The sequence below is a fragment of the Macadamia integrifolia genome, chromosome 13 (assembly GCF_013358625.1).
Source record: "Macadamia integrifolia cultivar HAES 741 chromosome 13, SCU_Mint_v3, whole genome shotgun sequence".
Taxonomy (NCBI): Eukaryota; Viridiplantae; Streptophyta; class Magnoliopsida; order Proteales; family Proteaceae; genus Macadamia; species Macadamia integrifolia.
In genome coordinates, this window is record NC_056569.1 from 6,890,855 (window position 1) to 6,903,693 (window position 12,839).

The window sequence follows — 12,839 nt, forward strand, 5'->3', positions numbered from 1 at the left end:
AAACTCACTCTCAAAGATTCAAATTTCAAATTTAATTCAAGAATCAAAGATAAAAAAGTCAAGAATCAAATCTCAAGATCAAATCTTACGAATTAAGAACCCAAAATCCAAAAAATCAAGAAATAAAAAATCTCAAGTTTCCAAATCCGAAAATAAAAAAAATCAAAAATCTAAGAATAAAAAAAAAAAAAAAAAAAAAAAAAAAAAAAAAAAATCTAAGAGTAAAAAAAAAAATCCAAAGATCAAAAATAAAAAATCAATAATTTAATCTCAAGTTTCAAAAACAAAAAATCAAAGGTCAAAAATCAAAATCCAAATCCAAATCAAGAAGCAAAATTCCAAAATCAAGAATCAAGAATCATCAAACCTTAAGATCAAAGATTAAGGACCAAAAATCAAAATTCAAGAACGGCATGAGAAAAAATTACAAAGCTAAAATTTAAGAACGGCATGAGAAAAGATAGCCAAACCAAATCGGCATGAGAAAAATTGGAAAACTAAAATTCAAGAATGGCATGAGAAAGGATTACCAAATTGAATCAGCATGAGAAAAGATTGCCAAACTCAAATTCAAGAACGGCATGAGAAAGGATTGTCAAACCAAATCTGCATAAGAAAAAATTGCTAAACTAAAATTCAAGAATGGCATGAGAAAGGATTGCCAAACCAAATTGGCATGAGAAAAAATTGCCAAACTAAAATTCAAGAATGGTATGAGAAAGGATTTCCAAACCAAGTACTAACATCTTTTGTAGGATAGAGTTTCTTTCTTACAATTGATGAATTAGGTAAGACTCTAATCTTTGAGTAGCTAGAGGATATTACTTATTGCATTTTCACCTCCGTCACCTTTGAGCAAAGTGATGGCAGTACATGCTTAGGGTGATAAAATGTGGTCGTTCTTTTCTTTGCCCATCGATTGTGGCATAGGCCTCGGCCAAAGAGAGGCATTCTGTAGGCACCCAATTTTATCACCCTCCCCCGGCTATGATGACTTGCGGATCATGGATATGGCCTTTTGCTTCTAATCAACAAAGATGACAACTGACTGAGGTAACCCAGCCTTGAAAGATTCCCTATACACCTAGAAGCCCTAGGAACTCTGTACGAGAGAAGAGAAGGGTACAATTATGACATCACATATATGAAGGAATTCTATCCAAAGTGACCATACGGATTAATAGTACTCAGAAACACGATTCCAATGATATATAGTATGTCAAAATTTGACCATCGGATCCCTCGTAATCATCCCTGGAAGATAGAATCTTTTCAAAACCATTGGATCAGAATATGGGGAATATTCTAAGGAATATTCCCGTATGGCCCTACCCCGTGCCCAATGCCCCTACCAGCTGCTAATGGCCCCAGCCCCCAGCAGCTGATTGGTACCCTAGCCAGCTGCCCAATGCCACCGCCAGCTAGCCGGCGCACCCCAAAGTACCTGGCGCCCCGCCTTGTGAGTAATATGTGGTCCAAGTTTCCTACCACCCCCTGCTAACATACCCTACACCCTTGCACCCCATTGGTTGGAAAAACCACCTTTTCCACCCCATTGGCTGAAAAATCCTCTTTTACCCCATTGGTCCAAAAAATCTATAAATACCCCCCAACTTGAAAATACACACTTGCTCCACTAGAGCCACACTTTATCCCACTTGGTGGAGACACTCCTCCCCATTTTGCCCTCTCTGCCCTCTCTCCTTCCCCCTTCTAAGCCTTCTAAAGCCTCCTATGCCCTCCTATAGCCCCTCCCTAGCGGAAGCCCTGCCGGAGTGCCACCTAAGCTTAAGCCCTCATATAGCCCCTCCCTAGCGGAGGCCCTGCTAGAGTGCCACCTAAGCCTAAGCCCTCCTATAGCCCCTCCCTAGCGGAAGCCTTGCCAGAGTGCCACCTTGCCTGAACCCTCCTATAGCCTCTCCCTAGCAGACACTCTGTTGGAGTGACATATAGGCCTAAGCCCTCCCTACCAGAGTACCACCTCTCCTAAACCCTGCTATAGCCTCTCCCTAGCGGAAGCTCTGCCAGAATGCCACGTAAGCATCAACCTATTGTAGACACCAAATTTTGTCACCCTCTTCTGACTATAATTAAATGTGGATCTTGGACGCGACTTCTGACTTTTAATCAACAACGATGATAATTGACTAAGAAAACCTAGAAACATTCCCCACCTATATGAAAACCTTGGAAACCCCTGCATAGGAGAGAAGAGGGTCCAAATTTGACTTTTTATATACAAAGGAATTTGGTTAAGATGACCATATAGATGGATAGTGCTCAAAAATATGATTTCGACGCTATATGGCACATCAAAATATGACAGTCGGATCTCCCACAATTGTCACCAGAAAATTCCATGTTCGTGCATGCTCTGCGTGCAGACTTGCCCGCACGCATGCTACGCGTGCTGGCCAGCACACACGTATGCTGTGCAAGTTGGACAGCATGCTACCCCAAACGCATGCTGCGTGCACTGGCCAACAGGCGAGCCAATATGCATGCTGAGCACACTAACCTGCCAGTCAGTAGCCCCACGCACAACCCTACTTGTTCCCCTGCTGGCTACTACTTGCACCCCCGCTGGCTACTGCAAGAACCCCCACTGGCTACTGCCAGGGCCCCCGCTAGCTGCTGCTCGTTCCCCCATTGGCTGCTGCTTGCACCTCCACTGGTTGCTGCCAGTGCCCCTGCCTGCTGTTGCTCAGGCCCCTGCCTGCTGTTGTGTGCTCCCTATGCTGCACACCTCATGGACTTGCTGGCCAACTCGTGCATAGTAGTAGGCCAACCCATGCACTATGCCTACCCATCCTTGCCCCATGCATGCCCAGCCCGTGTGTAGTGCCTGCCCAGCCTGTGCACATTGCTTACCCATCCTTGCACCATGCCTACCCTCCTGTGTATCTGTGCCGGTCATGCCCTGTGTATTTCAACCCAACCTTGTGTGCCACCGTCAACAGCCTAGATTTGCGTTCCATTGGCCTGGCGAGTGAAGAAATTTTTTCTTCATGCATTTTATCGTATGCATTACTCCACTAGCATACCCTATGCCGTAACCTCCTATTAGTCCAAAAACCCACTTTTTACCCATTGGCTAAAAATTATCTCTCCTCTCATTTGTCCAAAAACCCCTTTTTACCCATTGGTTAAAAATTCTCTCTCCTTCCTGTTGGCCCAGAAATCCTATAAATACCCCCTCCTTTGGATTTAACACACCAAGATCACAACCCCACAACCACCCTTAGAAAGTGAAGCTCTGCCCTTTCTCCTCCTCCCCTCCCCCTTTGAGTTTCTTTAGGTCTTCGGAGCGATCTTCATCAAAATCCGAAATTTTGTTCAGATCTTCGAAGTGTTCTTCGAGACTTTGAAGATCTTCAATCCAAGTTTATAGTTCAATCCATTTTTACCAAAAATAGCATATTTTTAGCCTCCCCCCTTGAGGTTTTTCGGGTCTACGAAAAGATCTTTGTTAAGATCTGGAGTTCTGCTCAGATCTTCAAAGTGTTCTTCGGGGCTTTGGGGATCTTCAATCCAATTTTTTCCAAAAATAGCAGTTCCTAGCGAAAGCTCTATTTGAGTGCCCTTGGAATCTTTTTAGAAATAGTCATTCCTAGTGGAAGCTCTGCCGAAGTGTCACCTCAGCCTAGCCCTCCCCTAGCCTATCCCCAGTGGAAGCTTTGCCAAAGTGCCACCACAGCCTAGCCCTCCCATAGCCTATCCCCAGGGAAGCTTTTTTGAAGTGCCACCTCATTTAAAGCCTAGATATAGCCTTCCCTAGCCAAAGCCCTATCTAAATCCAAATCCAAAAATAGCCTTCCCTAGTCGAAGCTCTATCCGAATCCAAATCCGAAAGTAATCGTTCCTAGCCGAAACTCTGCCTGAATATCATCACAATCAAAATCTCTCAAGAAAGGATGTTGGAGGTCAAGACCATATTCCCCTGAGCCATGAGAATCTGAAAGACAGTCTGAACTGGTACTATTCGAGGACCCACCCCTCTTGACCCGAAACAGGGGTTAAGTTCAGGTACAGTTTCTTAATCGAATTGTCATCATGTAGACTTTATATAGACCTTGTTTTAGTGTACATAGTCGTTTAAATTTATTCAATGTATATATGTGTGATAACTTAGTGTTTGAGATTTAAAATGTAACCGCAAGCGTACGGATCAGTGTAGCTACGGGTCGAACACAGGGAGAGCAGTCACTTTATTTTTTTATTTCTTTTAATAATGCGAAAGTGAACTGATTAATGGTTGTGGTCTAATTCTAATTACCGTCTTGAACATATGTATCTAAAATAACGTCCTAACCATTCGTCATCTAAGAATTTAAAGACGCAAGCCACGCAATTAAAATTAAATAAATAAATAATTGAAAATAAACAACCCACGCAATTATAAAAAAAAATAAATAAATAAAGGAAAAAATGCTGAAATCAAAATAAAGTAAAAGAAAGGGGATAAAGCTAGAGAGAGACTCACAAGTAGGTTTCTCTACTTAGCCCGAGGGATGCATCATAATATGAGCTTCCCTACTTGACCAGAGAGTCACTCTTACAAGGGTTACTCTACTTGGCTTTAGGGAAAGGAAGAAAATTAAAATAAAAACAATAAATTGATGGTTCTATGGCTAGGAGGGGCAAAGCCAACACATACACTAGCCATGAACCTTGGGGGAAAGGGATAGCAATAATGTAACGACTGAAATTAAAATCCTAAATTAAGAAAGAAAGGGTAATCAGAAGAGGGAATGAGAGGGGGGAGAGAAGACTACTGAAGGAGCCTACTTACTTGAATCAATGCTTGAACTTGAAAGCTTGGGTGATTTGAGATACTACCAGTACTAAAAAGCAGATTTGAAATAAACCAAATCTGAAATTTCTAGTACTAGAGAAAACAAATCTTAAAAAAAAAAAAAAAAAAAAAAAAAAAAAAAAGAACTTGAAAAAAAAAAAAGATGCTCCACGGCTCGTGATCTTGTCACCTAGATCTAAGCGTAGAACTATAACTTTAAAAATTACAACTCAATTGCATAAATCATAAACATAAAAGACTGAATAAGAATAAAAGAGTGCTTGCATTAATTGACATAAAAAACTATTACAAAAGTGATTAAAGCAAAAATAGAGAAGAACTAAAACTAAAGAGTGAGAGAGGGAGAGAGAGAAGAAAACCAAGCATAAACTAAAAAATAAACTAAGGGAAATAATTAATTAGGAAGGGGGAGGAAGGGACTTTTATAGGGCTTTTGTCTTGCCTCTTTCCTTCTACAAGTCTTTTTTAAGAAAATAAATAAAATAAAATAAAATAAAATCTTGGTAAAAATCCCCATTCTCTGAGATATTGTGTGAGGAAAGAGAGAATCCGTTTCCAAAATTAACAAATTCTATTCCTACATTGCAGTATTAACTAATATCTTACAATCTTGATTAAATCAGAAAGGAATCTCTGTATATCATCTTCAAGATCTTGTGTGGTGGCAAGGAGAGAGAATAATATTCAGGATTTTGTAGGAGAGAGGATGTGGTACCAATGAGTGGGTCTCACCTTTGGACTGGTTCTTGATTCACTTTAAGCACTTTCTCTTGTAAACTTGGAAACTAAAAAAAACAAGAAAAATAAAAGTAGTGCTATCCAAATTGGGGTAAAATGTACACTTATATCCCTAAGATTTCACACATTATTGTGCTCATCAGTCCACTCCCAAGTTTTCAAACCTCGCTCAAAATATTATCTTTAGATTAAAAAATTCAACAAGATATTATAAAAAAATCAACAGGATATTACTATTGTGTGGAAAACTTAGATCACAATTTAATTTAAATGCATCAACTATTGACATTCAAAGTTTTCATTGAAAACAGAGCCATGGTTTTCATTGAAGACATAGCCATGGTAAGAGGTCTTTCAAAAACATATCTTACTTGTATTTAATAATTTTATGCTTTGAAAAAAAAAATCTGAATTTTATTTTTTGGGAAATGATGCACCACCAATGAAGTTAGTGTAAATGGAGGCTACTTAAACCTTAACTCAAAATTAAAAATCAAAGAAAATTTTGAAAATCTTTGTTAAAATATTAATGTATAAAAAACTCTTAGAGGGATATCCAAAATAGTATTTTGAAAAATCCAATTATGAGATAATATAGGGTTCTTCTTCCCAAAAATTCATTATCTCTCTCTCTCTATATATATATTTGTTTAAATGTAATAGATTTTTTATTTACAACAAAATTTTTTTTTTTTTTGTTTTTGACCAAGATCTTATCCATGGGTCGTACATGGTCCTACCTTCAACTGTTGTCACTTTCACAGAGGCTGTGTTTGGTAGCCAATAGAAGAAAAGAAAAGAAGAGAAAAAAGTACAATTTTCTTGGTTTGAGAAGTTCTCTTTGTGCTTGGCATGTTTTAAATCAAGAGAAGATTTTTTTTTTTTTTTAATTTCAAAATTCACCTTGGGAATGGGGAAGTTTTCTTTTGCAACACCCCCCCCCAAAAAAAATCTTGCCAAATACACAAGAAAAAATAAGAAAACACAAAAAACTTTTCTTTTCTTCTCTTCTAATGATAGTTAAACACACATACTTTTTCTCTTTTCTTATCATTTCATTTCTTTTTTTTCTTGGCTACCAAACATAGCCTGAGAGATAATTATGACAGAGGCCATTTATACGTAGAAACACAAGTATAGATCACTTGAGAAAATTTTTATAATACAAATTCACCAGAAATACACTAACTCAATAAGACTAAAACAATGAAAAGCTGTTCACATATTAATCGATCAAGTGGCCTTACCAACCGTCTGATGAGGATCAGCATCCATTGATTAAACATTTTTCCCATTAGGCAAATGACCATAAGACCATTCAGGTGAGGCCCAAAGAGAAAAACATGACTAGAATTCAACGAACATAAACGAAAGCCCATGTACAAAAACAGATTTTAATTTAAAAAAAAAAAGTGGGCCTTGACATGCAACTTCAGCCCATGATTATCAAAGGCCTAATGAAGAGATAAGGGCTTTTGTATAATATCCAACCAGCCTCCCTCACATTTTCTTTAAACAACAATGGGCCTTTCTGGAGGGGGTTAGATGGGCACAGGGTGGCGAACTGGAGGCCCATATATTGTGAACAAGAACAAAAGACCATCATATCTTTTCCTTCGGAAAACAAAAAAGACAGCCAGTTAAGTGCCTATGGGCCTGGGGACCTTTCTGAGCAAGTCCGGCTCAGCGCCTCGTATGAGGAGCAAGAAGTCCCCCCTTGTAGGGATATGTCAATTTTAAGCCCGTTCCAGTCCGACCGTTTTAAAGCTTGAATCAGCCTAGCTAATTTATAATTGGTTATTCCTGGTGTAAGGTTCAACCCAACGGTCACCCAATTAAGGCCAATTGATTACTAGCCCGACACATTTAAAACCCGATCAGTCTGACACATTTAAAGTCCGATTAGAGATAAATGGTCAATTAACCATTTTAAGGCATAAGGCTTGTTTAGCTTGATTATTGATAGCCAGATTACGGACGGGTACTTGATCGACTGTTTATAAAAGAAACCATGCCTAGCCTAGGGGTGAACATTTGGCCTTGACCGCTTGAACCGCCCTGAGCTTGAACGAAGCTTAGGCTTTGATTTTTTTACCTTGAAGGTGGGTTAGGATTGAAAAACACTGATCCTGGATCAAGGTTAAGCTAACCTAGGCCCAACCCAGCCTATATTTTAACTCTAGTTTTTAGATAGGGGATAATCTGTCGTAACTAGACTTATTTGCCCACATGCCCCCACACTATATTATTTACCAATTAAGTGAGATAAAGATTTTCTCTGTAACTTTCTCCCTTCCTCTCTCACCTGCCCTCTTCGTGTGTGTGTGTGTGTTTTATGTAGATACATACATACATAGGGCACAAATGAAAAAAATAGAGGCAATCATGGTTATTCTGACCTTAGCAAAATCAGGGCCAATTAGGGTCAACCCGGCCCTACCAGGCAAGTTGGGTTAGCATGAACTTGACATGGTTGGGCCTATGCATGAGCCCGGCAGAGTTGGGTTGGGCTCAATCTAACAGGGAAACAAATGCCTCAACCTATACGGAATACCCAAACCAACTCCTTTTTATGCAGCAAGCATCATGCTCAGTAACCCCTACACCCTTCTATCGTGAAAAAAAAAAGAAAAGAAAAGAAAAGAAGAAGAAAAGAAAAGAAAATAAGGAAAGAAAGAAAGAAAGAAAGAAGAAAGATAATCACAGTAGCGCTTTCCAGAGAACCAAGAAAAGGGAGAGGGGAAAAAATTAGACAGGGCAGGAGGTGCGAGGATCTGCAGATCTGAAAAATTGAATAAAAAGAAACACAAACCTTGCATCCAAACTTGAGAAAAACTCCAAGCGGAGGGAGGATTATAGCCGATATAGAAAAATTGAATAAAAAGAAACACAAACCTTGCATCCAAACTTGAGAAAAACTCCAAGCGGAGGGAGGATTATAGCCGATATATCTATGCAGTTTGCAGTGCCTTCGGCCAATTTTACAAATTCTGAACCTCTAAACACTCTAGACTAATGCAACAGAGAGAGATATAGCCGATATGATATCTATGCAGTTTGCAGTGCCTTCCGCCATTTTTACAAATTCTGAACCTCTAAACACTCTAGAATAATGCAAGAGAGAGAGAGAGAGAGAGAGAGAGAGAGAGAGAGAGAGAGAGAGAGAGAGAGAGAGAGAGAGAGAGAGAGAGAGAGAGAGAAAGAGAAGGAGAGAGAGAGAGAGAGAGAGAGAGGTGCGTGTAGAAACGCAACCCTAAAACGATGCGGAAGATAATGGAAAAACAAGAACAAGCAATGCACACAGATTTACGAGGTTCGGCAAGATTGCCTACGTCCTCGGTAAAATGAGATCCTGCTTCACTATGAATGAAGAATAGGGTTGCAACGCTCGTCCCTCACACCTCTCAGTATTGTTTGCATTACAGAGAAAGAAACCCTCGCTACAAATATATATATAAAAAAAACCCCGATCCAGAAAGTACACAATTGCCATCAAATAAAAAATTTGAGCGGGACCCCTGCTATGCAGGGGGCCTCCTGTCCCCTTGCAACCCCACGGCACGCTAACCGGCTAGTGAGACCACCGTCCTGACTATCGAGGTGCTGCATCAGTACTTGCTGAATTAAATTCATGAATGTTGGGAAGAGCCTCTTGCGAAGAGAGAGAGAGACTCTTGTGAAGAGCCTAAGGGGCTTAGGCGCTGGTTATGAATAATAGTAGTAAATAAATTAGCAAATGAGCGATAATTTGGACGGTTTGAAAACTGGGAATTTTAGAAGGCGAGAAAACATGGTAAACTGGATTAGAGAAGAGAGATTTTGTTTCCTAATAAATATGAAAAAGGGGAGATTTATAGTATGATGTATTCATCCAATATAATATATTTATGAGAGATAATGGAGGGAAGATGAATGATTTTGTTTACTAATAAATAAGAAGAGAGTTAATGTAGAGAGAGAAAATGAAAGGGAGGAAAAACATGCAGTAGGAGAGAGAATTATAGTGACACTCATCTTATGAAAGAGAATGAACGGGATGAGAGTGAGAGAGTTGGGGAGAGGAGAAACGTGAGAGGATGATACATAAAGATTCACCGCTCTCCATAAAGAGGGAAGATGAAAGAATTGTCTCCTAATGAATAGGATGAGAGGGAGAGAGAGTTGGGAGGGGAGAAAACTGAGAGTGTAAGAGGAAATATTTTTGTTTCCTAATAATAAAAATAAAACATTCAGAATTAATTTAATTAGCAAATGTCAGTTCAACCTTTTTAAAAAATGTTAGATCAAACACCAAGAAACAGGAATAAAGAGAGACAATAGATCCGTACGACACAGAGATTTAACGAGGTTCACACACCAGGGTGGTGTGCTACGTCCTCGGGCGAAGAAGAAAATAATTCACTATGCAGAAGAAAGATTACACCCTAGCAGCTGCGAGGAAGAACTCGTCCTGAAACCCTAGCTTCGTGAAAACCCTAGAATACAATGACTCTCAACAAGCAACAGTACATTATATATATATACTCCAAATAGTGGTTCGACCCATCGGGTCACGGTCGATCCGGTCGAACCATACCGCGGGGGCGTAGCCCCCGCACCCCCATACGAGATCAGTGATGGAAGCAGAGGGCTTGGGCCGATATCGGCCCAAACCCTCTGCTTCCATCACAGATCTCAGAAAAATTTCCATTCGGGTCGCCACCAAAATATGTCGGATCGGGTCAATCTTCAAAACGGGTCAAAAATTCGAGACAAACTTAACAGATCTCCACCTTGCCTTGAATTCTCCTCCAACAGATAAATAAATAGCTAATATCTTCATCTTCTCCAATAGCCCTCCAAAGGGCTGAACTCAAACATGACAAACACCAAGTAAGTTCAAGCAATGCTCGAACTTACCAACACATAAAGGCTTAGTCAACATATCAGCTGGACTGTCTTCAGTACCAATCTTCAACACTTGAATATTACCTTGAGAAATTATCTCTTTTATGAAATGATACCGAACATCAATATCCTTTGTCCTCTCATGATACATTGGATCTTTAGTCAAGTGAATAGCACTATGGCTATCACAATGGACAACAGTCACCCCATGATCCATGCTGAGTTCTCCCAACAAACCTCTAAGCCAAAAAGCTTCTTTAATTGCCTCAGTCACTGCCATATACTCTGCTTCAGTAGTAGATAATGCAACTGTAGCCTGTAAAGTAGCTTTCCAACTAACCGTACTTCCTCCAAGAGTAAATACATAGCCTGTGAGTGACCTCCTCTTGTCAAGATCACCTACATAATCTGAATCAACATAACCAGATAAATTATCACCATTCCTCCCAAACTCCAAACAAACACCAGAGGTCCCTTTCAAGTACCTAAGTATCCACTTCACTGCTTCCCAATGAGTTTTACCTGGACATGACAAATATCTGCTCACCACACTGACAGCTTGTGAAATGTCAGGACGAGTGCAAACCATAGCATACATAACGGAGCCAACTGCACTAGAGTATGGAACACGTGACATGTACCCCACCTCTTCATCTGTCTTAGGTGATAGAGCAGTTGAAAGTCTAAAATGAGATGCAAGAGGAGTAGTTACAGGTTTGGCATCTTTCATGCCAAAACGATTCAATACCTTCTCAGTGTACTTTTGTTGAGATAGCCACAGTTTTCCTGCTTTTCTATCCCTCTTGATCTCCATACCAAGGATCTTTCTTGCTACCCCCAAATCTTTCATCTCAAATTCAGAACTTAATTGTTCCTTCAACCTATTGACCTCATTCCTATCTTTTGCTGCAATCAACATATCATCAACATAAAGCAACAAATATATGAATGACCCATCAGAGAGCTTTTTGAAATAAACACAACAGTCATATTGACACCTGGAGTATCCAAAACTAGCCATAACTGAATCAAACCTTTTATACCACTGTCTAGGAGACTGTTTCAAACCATATAGGGACTTCTTCAACAAACATACATGGTCCTCCTTACCTTCAATAACAAACCCTTCAGGTTGATGCATATAAATCTGTTCTTCTAGTTCACCATGCAAGAATGCTGTTTTTACATCAAGTTGCTCCAACTCCAAATCATGCGTAGCAACTAAGGCAAGTAGGACACGAATAGAACTATGCTTAACAACAGGTGAGAAAACATCATTAAAATCAATTCCTTGTACCTGACTGTAGCCATTTGCAACTAAACGTGCCTTGTACTTAGCATCTTCAACACCTGAGGCAGATTCCTTCTTCTTGAATACCCATTTGCAACCAACAATTTTCTTCCCTGTTCTCGGCTTCACAAGCTCCCAAGTCTGATTTTTATGAAGAGATTCGATCTCCTCATTCATGGCAATCAACCGTTTTGTAGAATCAATTGAAGCAACAACTTTAGAATATGTTGCAGGCTCACTATTTTCAATTGTATCTGCAACAGACAATGCATAAGCAACAAATTCAGCATGCCCATACTTTTGTGGTTGTCTAATATTCCTCCTTGGTCTATCCTTGGCAATGCTGTACCGCTCTTCTTCTTGATTCTCTTGAGCATCATCTCCTTCAGTAAAAATAGGCAACTGGACTAAAGTAGATTGTGCTTTGTTTGAAGATGAACTACCAATTTCAAACTCCACCTTCTCTCTAGATTTTTCTTGACCTTCATCACAAGGAATAGGAACTTCTTTCCTAGGATGCAACATAGCAGATTCATCAAAAGTAACATCTCTGCTAATAAGAAATTTTGGAGACTTTGGATCAGAACACCACAACCTGTATCCTTTCACTCCAGATCCATACCCAAGAAAAATGCATTTCTTAGCCCTAGGTTCCAACTTCCCTTCATTTACATGTGCATAAGCAGGACATCCAAATACTTTTAAATTTGAGTAGTCTGCAGGTTTACCTGACCAAACTTCTTCTGGAGTCTTGCACTCAATAGCTGTGCAAGGAGATTGATTCACTAACAAGGTTGCTGTGTTAATTGCTCCTGCCTAGAACTCCTTGCCTAATCCTGCATTTGATAACATACATCTTGCCTTTTCTAACAAGGTTCTATTCATACGCTCCGCCACTCCATTCTGCTGGGGTGTTTTAACAACTGTATGGTGTCTTGCAATACCTTCATTTTTGCAGAACTCATTAAAATCACCTTCACAAAACTCTAGGCCATTATCGGTTCTCAACCTTTTAATTTGTTTCCCGGTCTGCTTCTCAAGAAAATTCTTCCACTGTTTGAAAGTGACAAATACTTCATTTTTGTGCTTCAAGAAATAGACCCAAAC